Raw genomic sequence first — 15,174 nt, 5'->3', positions numbered from 1 at the left:
GATGTCACATAAATCTGGCAGGGATAAAGTGGAATAGAGGGTAAATCACCATCATTATTCTCATTCTCTTGTGTGAAGTTTCTCTTAAGTTTGGTGCTTGTGGGTGGAGAGTGTAAAGGGGAATAGGACCAGGAACAATATGGAAGAACCTCATCAATAAGGGATGAAGATTACATATGTACAAGTGAAGACTGAGGTTGTCAAGCTTTATTCCAGTGTCGGAAACGAATCCCTCAAAGGGCAGTTAATAACAGTAATTGAAATAATTATGCCCATGAGAATAATTTAACATTAATCCTGTTTAAAATTTATCCCAGCGAATTTTAAGATCTTACTGGTTTTATTCAGTGATTCTGAATCGGGCAGCATCCAGTCTAACAGATGGGAAGGAACTGTGAGGAGCTGTACAAGGTGACTTTTTCAGTGACATAGAGTCAGTGTACAATGTTGGGGTGGTTAGTTTCAGGGCTACAACGAATTGACTCAGTTATTCACATATATACATTATTTTTTATATTCTTTTCCATTATGGTTTATTACAGGATATTTAATATAGCTCCCTGTGCTATGTACAGTAGGACCTGGTTGCTTATCCATCCTGTATGTAACAGTTTGTATCTGCTAACCCCAAACTCCCAGCCCATCCTTGCCCCATTCCCTCCCTCTAGTAACCACGAGTCTATTCTGTGTGATTCCATGTCTGTTTCAGAGATGGGTTCACTTGAGCCATATTTTAGATTCCACATATAAGTGATATCCTGTGGCATTTGCCTTTCTCTTTCAACTTACTTCACTCAGTATGATCATCTCTAGGTCCAGCCATGTGGCTACAAATGGCCTTCCTTCTTTTTCATGGCTGAGTAATAATTCCGTTGTATATATGTACCGCTCTTCTTTATTCATCCGTCAGTGTACATTTGGGTCACTTACATAGCTAGGCTGTTGTAAATAGTGCTACTAGGAATGCATGGGTGCATGTATCTTTTTTGAATTATGGTTTTCTTTGGATATATGCCCAGGAGTGGGGACTGCAGGATCAGTCGGTGATTCTATGTTTAGTTTTCTTTAAAGAACTTTTATGCTGTTCTCCTCCATAATGGCTGCAACAACTTACATCCCCCACCTCTCCACACTCTCTGCAGCAGTTCTTATTTGTAGACTTTTTGATGATGGCCATTCTGCCTGGGGTGAGGTGATACTTCATTGTAGTTTTATGTGTATCTGTAGGTACACATCTCGTCGTCTTCATCCATCCATCCGTTGATGGACATTTGGGTTGTTTCTATGTCTTGGCTGTTGTGAATAGTGCTGCTGTGAACACAGGGGTACGTGTATCTCTTTGAATTAGAGTTACTGCAAATCGAAACGATAAGTGGGCACCATCTCGCATTGGTCCGACTGGCCATTATTAAAAGGTCTGTAGCAGATGCTAGAGAAGATGTGGGAAAAGGGACCCCTCCTACACTGTGGCTGGGATGTGGAGCCCCTGTGGAAAACGGCATGGAGGGTTCCTCAGAAGAGCAAGAACAGAATGAAAGATGTTACAGGTGGAAGGGAGTGGGAAGAGGCAGTTTACACTAGGCAAAAAAGCGGGTTAGTTATTGCGGGGTTCCTTTCCTCTAGAGGATGGCAGGGGTCAGTCAGGCAGATGACCTAACTAGTGGGTCCAGCAATTCCGGATGGACTGGTTGAAGACTCATTTCCAGGAGAGTCAAAACCGTCCTTAGGTTGGGTCTTGGTTTGCTGAAGTGGAACTTGGCATAAGAAACTCCACTGTCTGGCTGTTTCCTTGTGTTTAACTACTTCCCCCTTTGAAATCAGACTCACAGTCTGAGAGAGGTGATAAAAATTTAAAGTATCAGCACCCCCAACCAGTGATGGCTCTTACAGTGCTTTGCTGAATCCCCTTGGCATTCGGAGGTCACAAGGTCGGATCCGCATTCTTTATGTTGCTCAGGCTCTTTGATCCTTTTTTCATGCTCCAGTCTCAGGGTGATCATCTGTGCGGTGGTTATCAGCTGTGAACGTGCATTTAAAAGCTTTTGAGGGGACATCTCACGAGGGAGACCACTATGAGTATCAGCAGAATACCCAATGTCTGCACTGCAGAGACATGCTCCCCAAGTCCCAAACCTATCAGAGTAAGCCAAAGACAGACCCCAGTGATAGTACGGAGCTGAGTTGCAAATTCCTCAAAGTGTCAATTAACCAATAGCAAGCCGTGTTCTTTTCCCATGGCATGGACACCTTGGTTAGTTAAGAAATAATGAAAGGCTGTCTCATTATCAAGAACAACTTTGAGCAGAGAATCTGGGAATTTCTGTCAGGCAGCTCTTGCTTTAGCAGCAGATTCTGTAATCTCTCCAAGAGCAAGGAACTGTTTCTGATCATAGCCTCATTTGCCATAAAGATAAGTGTACTAGTCAATTTAGTAGGAATCTGCTGAAGGAAGTAAAGTTGGCTTCATGAAGCTGCTGCTGCTAAGTCAATTCAGTCGTGTCTGACTCTGTGCGACCCCAGACATGGCAGCCCACCAGGCTCCCCCATCCCTGGGATTCTCCAGGCAAGAACACTGGAGTGGGTTGCCATTTCCTTCTCCAATGCGTGAAAGCGAAAGTGAAGTCGCTCAGTCATGTCCGGCTTGTAGCGACCCCGTGGACTGCAGTCCACTAGGGCCCTATGCCCAGGCAAAAGTACTGGAGTGGGTTGCCATTGCTTTCTCCAGGATTCATGACGGCATCCTGGTCGTTTCCCTTTGAGTCTGTGGCTCTGGACTGCAGCCATGGAGGCCAGTGAAGCATAAGGGTCTGAGAAACGGCAGGTGGATTTATGGTGCTTCTGCTTGCCTCATGTCCCTTACTTTGTACAGAGCCTAGATGCAAAGTTGCCCAGGCTTGAGAGTCTAACATGAAAGGTAAAGAGGGTGAGTGTGTTTCTTTGAGAAACCCGAGGCTTTGACAGAATTGCAGAAGTACCAGAATCCTGGCAAATCCAGCAGTTGTTTGAAGGCTGGATTAGTATTCTCTCCACGTTTGTAATGGGTTCAGATATGGGACCAATGGCATTATCTTTCCAGGCCAGAGCAAGGCAATAAAAGTAGACAAAAGAATCGTAAGGACCTTCATAATGTAAGATGTAGGAAAAGGATGATCAGAGGAGGAAGGAGAAATTAAACATTCTTGATCTGACTTCTTACCTCTATGTCAGCTAATTCTCTTTCTACTGAGTGTGATTTTTGAGGTCTCCATGTTGGCACAGGACCAGATGTCAGGTAGAGCCTACTTCACCTGTGAAAATGCACCCAAGTTTCAATAGCTAGTAATTTGGCAGTGGTGTCAGTGATCAAGAGTACATGGTAGGATCCTTTTCATGAATTTGACTTTTGCAAACACAGAGTAAAATGAAAATAGACTTAAAAATGTCCATGGTTGTATTGCGTGCAACCTAAGTCACTTCCGTCATGTCCGACTCTTTGTGACCCCATGGTCTGTAGCCTGCCCAGGCTCCTCTGTCCCTGGGATTTTCGAGGCAAGAGCACTGTGCTGAGTTGCTGTGCCCTCCTCCAGGGGATGTTCCCAACCCAGGGATCGAACCTACATCTCTTATGTCTCTTACCACTGAGCTAGCAAGGAAGCCCTTACCGGGAAATGAACATGGGCTGTAGTGGTGAAACTGCCAAATCCTAACCACTAGACCACCTAATAATGTCCATGGTTAATTAAGATAATAGCTTGGAAAATATGATAACATTATTATACAAGAACACATCAAATTTCTAGGATGTTACACAGTTTCAGAACATTAATATTAACAGCATGCATCCATATAAATATAACCTAAGAAGGTTTAGCATCACTTCTTATTTGATAATGCTTCCTGCATAATTCAACATATCAAATAAACCTAATTTAGTTTAACATCTTACCACAGGAGAAAGAAATCCCTTGACATTTCCCAGGGATCCTCTGGGAAATATCAAAGTTAGTTTGAGGTCAAAAAGACCCTACTTAAAATTTGATTTGGGGAAAATATCAAAAAATTTGAACATTTGATTAAATAGGATCACAGATCATTATGAGATAATACTTCAGTCAATATCTACTTAGCTACAGTGACAATAAAAGACGGTAAAGGTAAAAACAATTGTGTAGTAATGAGCAAAACTTACCTCTTTCAATATTAAGAAGGTTGAGTTGTCTTAAAAAATTCAAGACCTAATAGAGATAACATGAAGCACACTCAGTTAATTTGGTGAAATATAAACCTTTGCAGTCCAGGCAGATTACTTTTAAAAAGTAAATTTTCATAGTCTTTATGAAAAGAAGACCAAGAGTACAACACTTTGCTATTTTAGTGGAGAGGAAACCAAATTCTGATTTTTCCACAGTGAACTTAATCCATTCCAAACTAGCTTGACCATACATAAAATTCCTTCCCAAGAGTTCTTTTCTTCAAACCTTCTTCAACTTTTTTTGTGTTCATTCAGACTGTGTCCTATTTTATTTTCAGTTGGGAATGACCAGTTTTTTTCCTTTCATACTTAGACTGTGTCCTATTTTATTTTCAGTTGGGAATGACCAGTTTTTTTTCCTTTCATACTTGTTATTTCTAAGTCATTATAATTCCATACAGTGATTAGAAGTCTTATCCTTCAGACTCGTTCCTTCCTGGTATAAACTAAGAAGTGAGCAATTGTAGACACAAGCATTCTGGGGATTGGTATAACATTTCATAATTTCCCAAAGTATATTTATCATAACACATTTTTCAATGTGGTGTTTACTACTAGATCCGAATATCTTTAGTTCCTCAGTAAAAGGAAGCCACAAATAAGTTTGATAAACTTACATTCAGTAATAGTTTCAGTATTTTATGGTACTTTAAAATAATCTAGATATTCAGTAAATATCCACCATTTGATTTATTTCAATACAACTTTAGGGTTCCAAGTTATCAGAAAAGACCATAAAGCATAGTTACTGTTGAAAAGTATATTTATAAATTTCTGTTTAATTGCATTTAGATACTGATGAAAAGTTCATGAGACATTAAACAGCTAACCATCACCTTAAGTTACCTTTCTTGCAAAAAAATTCCATAATACATTACATTAGCTTACTTTTAGTAAATCTAGGTAGAATAAAAGTATTATATTTAATATTGGTAACTGGAAAGCATGCTTGTTTTAATTAAATCAACAAGCTTAAACTAGCTTGTTTATTGAAGATTATCCTAGATCACATGATCTTGGAAAGTATTTGTGTGAGTTTTTATATTTCTGAAAGTATATTTGATTAATAGAATGTATGTTTGTCTTTAGGCCGATTCAGCAGAGCTGTTTACATATTAACATTGGTAATACCATCTGTATGTAGGAAAATATCTCACATCTATAACATACACGGGCTTCCCTGGTGGCTCAGAGAATAAAGAATCCACCTGCAATGCGGGAGACCTGGCTTCAGTCCCTGGGTTGGGAAGATGGCAAGCCACTCTGGAATTCTTGCCTGGAGAAACCCATGGACAGAGGAGCCTGGCAGACTACAGTCCATGGGGTCGCACAGAGTCAGACAAGATTGAGCACATAACATACACACACAGATGGCTGCAGACAGAAATCTTAATAGATTTTGTTTTACAATTTTAGCCATGAGGCAGGTATGATCATTCAAAAGTCACTAGTTTATAAAAGAACAATTAGATACAAATTCTGGATTTGGCAGCTGGAATAAAGTAAGGTTATGTACTCAGACGGTAAAGCCTTTTCACTAATCAGATTTTCTAACAGGCCTAGGTTTCAAATAGCTATTCTTTCACCATTATTTCTTCTTTGAGTTTTGTTGTTGTTGTTGTTTTTCCTTTCTGTTGAGAATCATCTTCCTTCCTAGAGAAGACCAGGTAAAGTACCTGCATCTCAGAAGGCGCAGGGAAAGGATGCAAGTCCCCCCGAGAAGGCCTGCCTCCTAAGTCCAGATCTTTTACAATGTCTGCAGGCCTTCTGGCTCTGGGCGACCCCATGGCTAGGGGAGGTTTGGAGATTGGTAAGAAGGATGGGTGGCCCTTGAATTGCTTTTAGAACTGCATTTCTGTTGTTGTAAAGACTTAAGAACAGTCATTTTTAATTCCTCATAGACTGGGGGTTGCAGCCTGAATGACATCCTAGGCTGACCCACCCACCCACCCATGTTATCTCCAAATCACCTTTTGGTATCCTGGAGAAGACCTTCTACTAAGATGAAAAAACAAAGCAAACAAACAAACAAACAAACAAAAAAAAACCCACTTGTATTCTAGACTTAGAGCTGCTCGTTTTGGGAATGATTTCTTTCCCTCTAGGTACTTAGGTTCATTTTGGCTCAGGGGAGACAGCCTTAAAAGCATTTTCCTCTGACTCTGGTGTGTGTGTAAACGTTTAGTCACTCAGTCGTGTCCGACTCTCTGTGACCCGCATGGACTGCAGCCCGCCAGGCTCCTCTGTCCATGGGGATTCTCCAGGCAAGAATACTAACTCTGATACCAGCTTCCAATTTGGGCAACTTCTGGCAAAGAAGCTGCCTAAAAAAAGAAACCTTTCAAATACGTTTGTCAGGTTTCAGCTGGGACAAATAGTAGGCATCCCTGGCAGTACTGAACCAACCCCCAGGACATGAGAGGTGTCTCCCAGAAGGGTTCAGAAGACACCACCCTCCCAAGATCTAGCGCTGTGTACTAAGTCACTTCAGTCATGTCTGACTCTTTGCAACCCCATAGACTGTAGCCTGCCAAGTTCCTCTGTCCATGGGCTTCTCCAGGCAAGAATACTAGAGTGGGTTGCCATTTCCTTCTCCAGGGGATCTTCTTGACCCAGGGATCGAACCCATGTCTGTTATGTCTCCTGCATTGCCAGGCGGGTTCTTTACCTCTAGCGCCACCTGGGAAGCCCACCAGGGTCCAGAACTTTGGTTTCAGAGCCACTCCCATAGATAACCAAAGGAAAGCAAGGCTGAGTTCCCCTGAGGGCTGGCAATGATGAGTAGGCCCCGACCAAAAATGGAGCACAACCCATATTTGTCTGATCTTACTTCCAGGCCTCCAACCTGACAGTTGTCAAGTTCTCAGGACAGGAAATTAGACAAACAAGATGGAAGATTAGTATCCAACTGTTCTTTTCTAAACTAATGCATTTTACAGTATCACACCTACCTCGTGGCTAAAATTGTACAACGAAATCTACTAAGATCTTGGTTTGCATCTGTATGTTTGTGTAGATAGATGTGATAACCAAGACTTAGAGAGAAAGGGACAGGTGAAATTTCTCCTTGCTCCCTCACCTGGCCACTGCACACATTCAGGAGAGAGGACCCTGGTAAGGATGCTCAGCTCCTGTCAGTCTCTCTAGGTTCCTATCTGTAGCTCCAGCTGCCTGAGGTTTAAAGCAGAGAGTGTAGCCCCAATATCTACCAGAATTTTACAAGATTGTCCACTAATGTTAGTTTTGCATTAGCTTTTTAAAGGTGCAATTGGTAGCAGTTTACTTGAGAATCCCTCAGAGTCCCATCACCCCTTGAAGGGACCTTCCTTCCAGGGTTGATGTGAGGATGTCTCTGTGGCCACTTATTTGGAGGACTTTGGTTTCAGTCTTGTAGCCTCTTCAGAGTGGAAAGTCAGTTCAGGTGGAAGATGAGCAGATTGTGAATGCTCAGGTAAGGAGCCTAGAGAGGAGAGCAGGAGTCACGTTAGCCTTACCGCCCTTTGTTCTAGGTACCCCTTGTGTCTTTAATTTCTCACTAGTCTTCTGGAGACCTCTGCAATCCCATCCTGCCTGATTTGGGAGTCTTTGCTTTCAAGAGCACTTAAATGAATGGTGGTGTTGACCCAGAACATTCATCAACATGGCCACTGTAATTCTACGTTGTGTCAGGGAGATTTTACCATCTCTGTAGATACTCACAACTTCTAGGACCTCAGTTCTCAGACATAAAATAATAAGCCTTTGTGCCCAAAGCGGGTGCACTCAATTATTTGAAATGGGTGGATCTCACTTCTTTGCCTAAGCCTGGGTTCTTCTAGAGCCAAATTAATACCCAATTAATGCTCCTGTGTTTGGGATTGTAAAGGGTGTGATGTTTTAAATGTTCATCAGCAGAAGAAAGGATAAAGAAGATGTGGTTCATATATACAATGGAGTATTAGTCATAAAAAGAACAAATTAGATCACCTGTAGAGAGATGGATGGACCTAGATTCTGTCACAGAGTGAAGTAAGTCAAATATTGAAACAAATATTGTATATTAACACATGTGTGTGGAATGTAGAAAACGATGTGTGTGGGGGCTTCCCTAGTGACTCAGATGGTAAAGAATCTGCCTGCAATGTGGGAGACAGGTCCGATCCCTGGGTCAGGAAGGCTTCCTGGAGAAGGGAATGGCAACTTACCCCAGTGTTTTTGCCTGCAGAATCCCATGGGCAGAGGAGCCCGGTGGGTTACAGTCCATGGAGACGCCCACACACACACATTCCTGCATTGCAGGTGGATTCTTTACCGTCTGAAACTTGAAAAAGAGAAATGAGAGACAGACATAGAGAATGAATGTGTGGCCGCAAAGAGGGGAAGGCAGCGGGGATAAATAAAGTGTACCTGGTGGCACGAAAGTCTTTTTGAAGTTAGGGTGGCGTGTCGTCACTCTAAGTCATCCTGTGAACACCTGACCCTAGGATGGGAGTCCGAGTTGGGTGGCAAGCACTCTGATGGCTTTTTAGTGCTCAATCCATGCCCACTGGTTTTGCAGCTTTGCCTTCTAAGTTTCCCATTAGCAGTAGGACTATTATGCCCTTCCTGGAGGTACACATTAACAAAATCCAGTAGTAGCTGAGGAAATGCAAGTGTGGATACCAGCAGTCACCAGTGAGGTGGTCCTGGGGACTGGCCAAGAGAAGGCCTGAGGTGTGCACCAACAGCGGCTCCCAAGTATAACTGGGAACTGAAGTGACTGTGGACTGACAAGGGCTGAGGACTAGCTCTCTGCTACAGCCTGTCCAGACTGACCCAGGACTGGAAGGCCAGTTACATAAGGAGCTCAGACCTGAGGGGAACTCACACAGTGCACTTGGGAATGATGAGAAGCCAGCAAAGTTGAAGGGTTCATGGGGACAGACGTCTGTGTCTCCCATTGTCTGCAGAGCCGTTGGTAGTCGTCTTCAGATTCAACCACCGCCATCAAACTGTAAACAAAATTCAACTATCTAAACTTTACAGATCTTATTGGCTTTAGTCAATAATTCATGAATCAGGCAGTAAGTATCTAGTCTGGAAGATAAAAGGATCTCCAAGGAGCTGTAGGAGCTGTAGAAAATGAAAGACTTCTGAAGGCAGAAAGGAGCAAGAACAAAGATGTTATACTAGGCAGAAAAGTAGGCCAGCTATTGCGAGGTTGCTCTCCTTTAGGGGATGGCAGGGGTCTATCTGGCAGCTGACCTAACTAGTGCTGGTCCAGACATGCCCTATTCTCTGGTACAAAATTCTGTTTCTGGGAGGGCTAAAACTAACACAGTTAAGTGTGGAGCTTAATGGGACTGGTTTTGTTTTGTTTTGTTTTTTAAACAATTTCTTACATGTGAATATTGCATTTCCTACATATTTCTCAAATTCATCTGCTCTATTGACCACCATCTTTCACTTCCTCAACCTGGACTTAATCATGGAAGTTTGCATGTAACACATTTTAAACTTTTTTTAAAGAGACTACAGAGTAAGATATAGACGCACGCACGCGCGCGCGCAAGAAAACCCTGCAGTGGAACAGTCTGGCTTCTTAATATCATTTATACCATTGATGCCCAGTCTTGAGTTTTACAGAATGAACCTAATTACACCCACACGTAGAAAAGGGGATTATACTTTGACAGAAACAGAATCAAAACTGAACAGTGTCCTGACGGATCATCCGGGGAAGGTAGAACCAAGCAGTCATTCATCCACAAATCTGGACTGATGGCTACTCTGAAGGGGCTACTTGCCAGATCCTGGGGTAAGATGGGCATCGATGTCTAGAATGGTCCAGACCAGTGCAAAAGTGCAGGAGGCACACACGTATACATAATGATCACCAGGATTCAATGTGAATTTGAGTGTAAAAGTACTGCCAGGCTTTCCTGATGAGGACACTGTACTACTGTTGACATATACAAATACTGCACTTACTGTGTGCCTAAGAATATTCATAATTATGCTCTTATTCATTGAATACTCCTAAGAACCTGATGGAGTAGATATCATTTTATAGAAGAGGAAACTGATGACTTCAAAAGATTTAGTCATGTGTCCAAAGCTACATAGTGAACCAGGACTGAAAATTAAGAAGTTTCTTTCAGAGTCAGTATCTTAATATAATAACCATTATAATACACTGCTGCAGAGATGAACCCACATACCTTTGGTCACCTAATCTATGACAAAGGAGGCAAGAACATACAATGGAGAAAAGACAGTCTCTTCACTATGTGGTGCTGGGGAAACTGAACAGCTACTTATAAGAGAATGAATGTAGAACAGTCCCTAAGGCCATACACGAAAACAAACTCAAAATGGAGAAGAGACCTAAATGTAAGGGCAGGCACTATAAAACTCTTAGAGGAAAATATAGGCAGAACACTTTTACATAAGGGGCAGCAGGATATTTCTTGACCTACCTAATGAAAATCAAAACAAAACTAAACAAAAGAGACCTAATTAAACTTAAAAGTTTCTGCACAGCCAAGAAAACCATAAACACGATGGAAAGACAACCCTCAGGATTAATCTCCAAAATAGACAAATAGCTCATGTACCTCAATATCCAAAAAACAAAGAACCCAATCAAAAAATGGGTGGAAGACATAAATAGACATTTCTCCAAAGACATGCAGATGGCCAACTAACACATGAAAAGATGCTGCTGCTGCTAAGTCACTTCAGTCGTGTCCGACTCTGTGCAGCCCCATAGACGGCAGCCCACCAGGCTCCCCTGTCCCTGGGATTCTCCAGGCAAGAACACTGGAGTGGGTTGCCATTTCCTTCTCCATGAAAAGATGCTGAACATCACTAAATACTAGAGAAATGCAAATCAAAACTACAATGAGACATCACCTCACTCCAGTCAGAATGACCATCATTTAAAAAATCTACAGACGATAAATAGTTGAGACGGTGTGTGGAGAAATTTGCATTTCCCCTGTGGGTGGGAATGTAAATTGATACAGCCACTATGGAGTGCAGTATGGAGTTTCCTTTAAAAAACTAAAAATAGAACTGCCATATGCCCAGAAATCCCACTACTAGTTACCAACTCTTAGAAAACCGTAATTCAAAAAGACACATATGCCCCAATGCCTATCACAGAACTACTTAAATACAACAGCCAGGACATGGAAATAACCTAAATGCCCATCTACAGATGCATAAATACAGAAGATATGGTATAAGATACAGTGGAATAATACTCAGCCATAAAAAGAGACGGAATTGGGTCATTTGTAGAGATGTCGATGGACCTAGAGTCTGTTGTACAGAGTGAAAAAGAAAGAGAAAAACAACTATCATATGTTAATGCATATATGTAGAACCTAGGAAAATGGTACAGATGATCTTATTTGCAAAAAGAGATAGAGACAGAGAGAACAAATGTATGGATACCAAGGGGGGGAATGAGTGGGAGTGGGATGGGCTGGGGGACTGATTGACATATGTACACCACTGACTATGCACAAAATAGAGTCGATTGTATACCGCCGGGACATCTGTTCTGTGCTCCATGGTGACGTAAATGGGAAGGAAATCCCACGGGGATATATGTATACACACAAGCTGATTCACTTTGCTGTACAGCAGAAGCTAACACATCATTGCAAAGCAACTATACTCCAAGAAAATCAGTTTAAAATTAGACAACTAACAAGGACCTACTGTATAGCACAGGGGACTCTACTAAGTAACCTATATAAGAAGGGACTCTGAAAGAGATTGAGTATATAAATAGAGGTATGTGTATCTCATTCACTTTTCATAAGGCCTGAAACTAACACAACATTGTAAATCAACTATACTCAAATAAAAATTAATTAGACATATATGTATATCTGCAAATTAGGAAAACGGGTGAGAGAGAAACATAAACTGGGCCTGAAGACCTGTCAAGTTAGTGCTTAGGGGGAGGGAAGGATAAAACCAGAATTGCTGGTGCCCTAGATACTGAAGCCCCTTCTGATTCTCCACTACTGAGTTTCTGAAAGCAAGACAGAACTAGTTCCATTCTGTCTAAGCACAGTAGCCTATTAGAAAATGGAATTTAGAAAGATGGTAACGATAACCCTGTATGCGAGACAGCAAAAGAGACACAGATGTATAGAACAGTCTTTTGGACTCTGTGGGAGAGGGACAGGGTGGGATGATTTGGGAGAATGGCATTGAAACATGTATAATATCATATAAGAAATGAATCGCCAGTCTAGGTTCTATGCAGGATACAGGATGCTTGGGGCTGCTGCCCTGGGATGACCCAGAGGGATGGTATGAGGAGGGAGGTGGGAGGGGGGTTCAGGATTGGGAACACGTGTACACCCGTGGTGAATTCATGTTGATATATGGCAAAACCAATACAGTACTGTAAAGTAAAATAAAGTTAAAAAAAAGAAGAAAATGCTAACAAAAATTTCCAAAATGATGCTTGATGTGCTTTTCCCTGCAAGGCATCATTATTTCTTTCTTTCTATGGATCCCCATGGTTTACCAACAAGACCCTTTCGGGCTGACCTTTTCTTCTTCATTTTTTTTTTTTCTTCTTTCATTACAGCTCATTCTCACCAACTCAATTACACCTCAATAAATAGGGCTCTTTCTTAATTAGTTATGTCCTCCTCCTTGACCTTGGGGTATATGTCTAACAATAGATATTGCCAGTAGCCTAAGAAAAAATATCCCAGTTCATCTTATGCTTCCTTTTCATTCACAAAGATGCTGCTGTTAATTTAGTGTTCAAAAAGCCTTGTAAACTTCATTTCAGCTGGAATAAAATCATATATTGGAAACTCCAACATTGTGTTTAGCATATATGGTATCATACTCAGAGGTCTGTTTCCCTTTGAATGTAAAGCGACATTTGGGTGACTTGGTCAATAATGTAATAGTAATCTTAAGAAAACATTAGGTTTCAGCTCAGAACTGTTTAATCTTATTCTACACCAGGTGGTTGATCAAAACTTTTCTTTCACCAACAACTGCTTATAATCTACTAAATTGTCACATATCAACATATTCATCCCTAGATCAGTTGGGAACCTATGTCCTCAACAACAGCAAAGAAAATATTGACAGTCCAGTCTTTCTTTCCATTGCAGAGTGAAAGAATATGCTATTAAACCATACTGTCACATTTTCATGAAGGGTGAGAATTGTTGGGATCCAATGTTGTACTCCCCAGCTGCCATCTGGCAAGATAATTGGTGAATTGTCCAGGCTTTGAATATACTAGCCACAAAAATCAGTATAGATGATCTCTTAAAGAGATCATACTTCACTTATGATATGGGTACGTGGGATTCCCAGGTGGCTCAGTGGTAAAGAATCTGCCTGCCAATGCAGGAGACATGGGTTCGATGCCTGTGTGGAAGATTCCCTGAAGAAGGAAATTGCAACCTACTTCAGTATTCTTGCCTGGAGGAGCCTGGTAAGCTACAGTCCATGGGGTTGCAAAGGGCTAGACACAGCTGAGCAACTGAGCATGCAAGCATGAAGATGGAAATTTTCTACAAAAGAATTGTCCAGTATGGTAGCCATAGATTCAGATGCCTGTTGAGCACTTAGAATGTGACTGATGGAATCAAATACTGAATTTTAAAGCTTAAACAGCACATCTGTGTAGTGGCTACTGTATAGGACAGCCCAGCTATAGATAGTTTCTTGGAATATAAGTGAAAGGAAGAAGCCAGGAATTTGTAAATCCTAAAATAACTTGCAACGAGGAATGGGACTTGGAAATCCTGAGAAATGACTTCAGCAGATATACATAGATTCAGCCTCTGAAATTACTAAAGAAAACTGGCTGGAGTCAAGCAGAACAGAACTGCTTGTGTCTGTTTCATCAAGAACTTTGAGACACGGGGCTGTCACACTTTAATGAAATGGCATCTTCAGTTAACTCTTCTAGATGATACTGTCATTAGTGATTAAGAAGAGATTCCTTATTTCTCAGCTGAAACCTATAGATTTCCTTGCTGCCTTTCAATGGAGCATCTTTAGAAGATAATTACTCAGATCCTTGTTGGGAGTTGTTCATGCTGATCTAAGGCCCAGAAGAATCCTCTAACAGTGTCCTGATCCAAGGCCAGTGATGCTACAGATATGTATGAACTAACTCACTCTGCCACACAAGTACATCTGACAACTTTATCATTCTGAATATATACTGCTAAATCACTTCAGTCATGTCTGACTCTGTGCAACCCCATAGACGGCAGCCCACCAGGCTTCGCTGTCCCTGGGATTCTCCAGGCAAGAACACTGGAGTAGGTTGCCATTTCCTTCTCCAATGCATTAAAGTGAAAAGGGAAAGTGAAGTCACTCACTCGTGTCTGACTCTTAGTGACCCTGTGGGCTGCAGCCTACCAGGCTCCTCCATCCATGGGATTTTCCAGACAAGAGTACTGGAGTGGGGTGCCATCGCATTCTCTGGAATATATACTATACTATCACAACCAGAAAATTTTAACTATATGTTTTTCATCTTGATGCATGAAATGCCCTTCCTTATCGCGTCCACTTGGCTAATTCCTATCCATCCTTCAGTATTTAACTTGAGCCTCACTTATTTAGTATCATCTTTTCTTGCCCCACTCCCCAGTTCCTAGACTTTTTCTCAATCATGATGAGATGGCAGTGATGCAGGGGTTACATTTTTTTGTCACTGTACTTCAACTACATGAAGCCAAGGTCTCTGTCATATTTATCTTTGTTTTCCTTATAGCCCAATGGTGCTTGGGCGCAATAAACACACTCTAAATGTATAGCAAATTAACACACATTTACTCTAAAAGTTACATAAACAATTGCTTGAGAAAAATGCCATGAGAAATGATAGAACAATTTCAAGGGTCAGGTCTCAGTCAAAATGATAAGTAGACATCTGCTTGTCTATATATCAAAGTAATCAACTGGAAAGATAG

The 15,174-nt window shown here is 41.5% G+C and overlaps 1 protein-coding gene and 1 long non-coding RNA gene across 4 annotated transcripts in view; one reads left to right on the top strand and one right to left on the bottom strand.

Moving 5' to 3' along the window:
• Positions 1–15,174, top strand: part of GRM7 (glutamate metabotropic receptor 7) — a 942,724-nt gene that overhangs the window by 818,216 nt on the left and 109,334 nt on the right. The gene's annotated exons all lie outside the window — the stretch shown is intronic.
• On the bottom strand, positions 495–5,406 carry LOC132658211 (uncharacterized). The gene is made up of 3 exons (XR_009597507.1): positions 4,169–5,406; positions 3,197–3,287; positions 495–2,018 (listed from the first exon to the last, which is right to left on the bottom strand). It is a non-coding gene; the product is annotated as an uncharacterized LOC132658211 (long non-coding RNA).

Source organism: Ovis aries, chromosome 19 (assembly GCF_016772045.2).
Source record: "Ovis aries strain OAR_USU_Benz2616 breed Rambouillet chromosome 19, ARS-UI_Ramb_v3.0, whole genome shotgun sequence".
NCBI classification, from domain to species: domain Eukaryota; kingdom Metazoa; phylum Chordata; class Mammalia; order Artiodactyla; family Bovidae; genus Ovis; species Ovis aries.
Note: the sequence above shows the minus strand (reverse complement) of the source record. Positions and strands in the feature narration are given on the sequence as shown.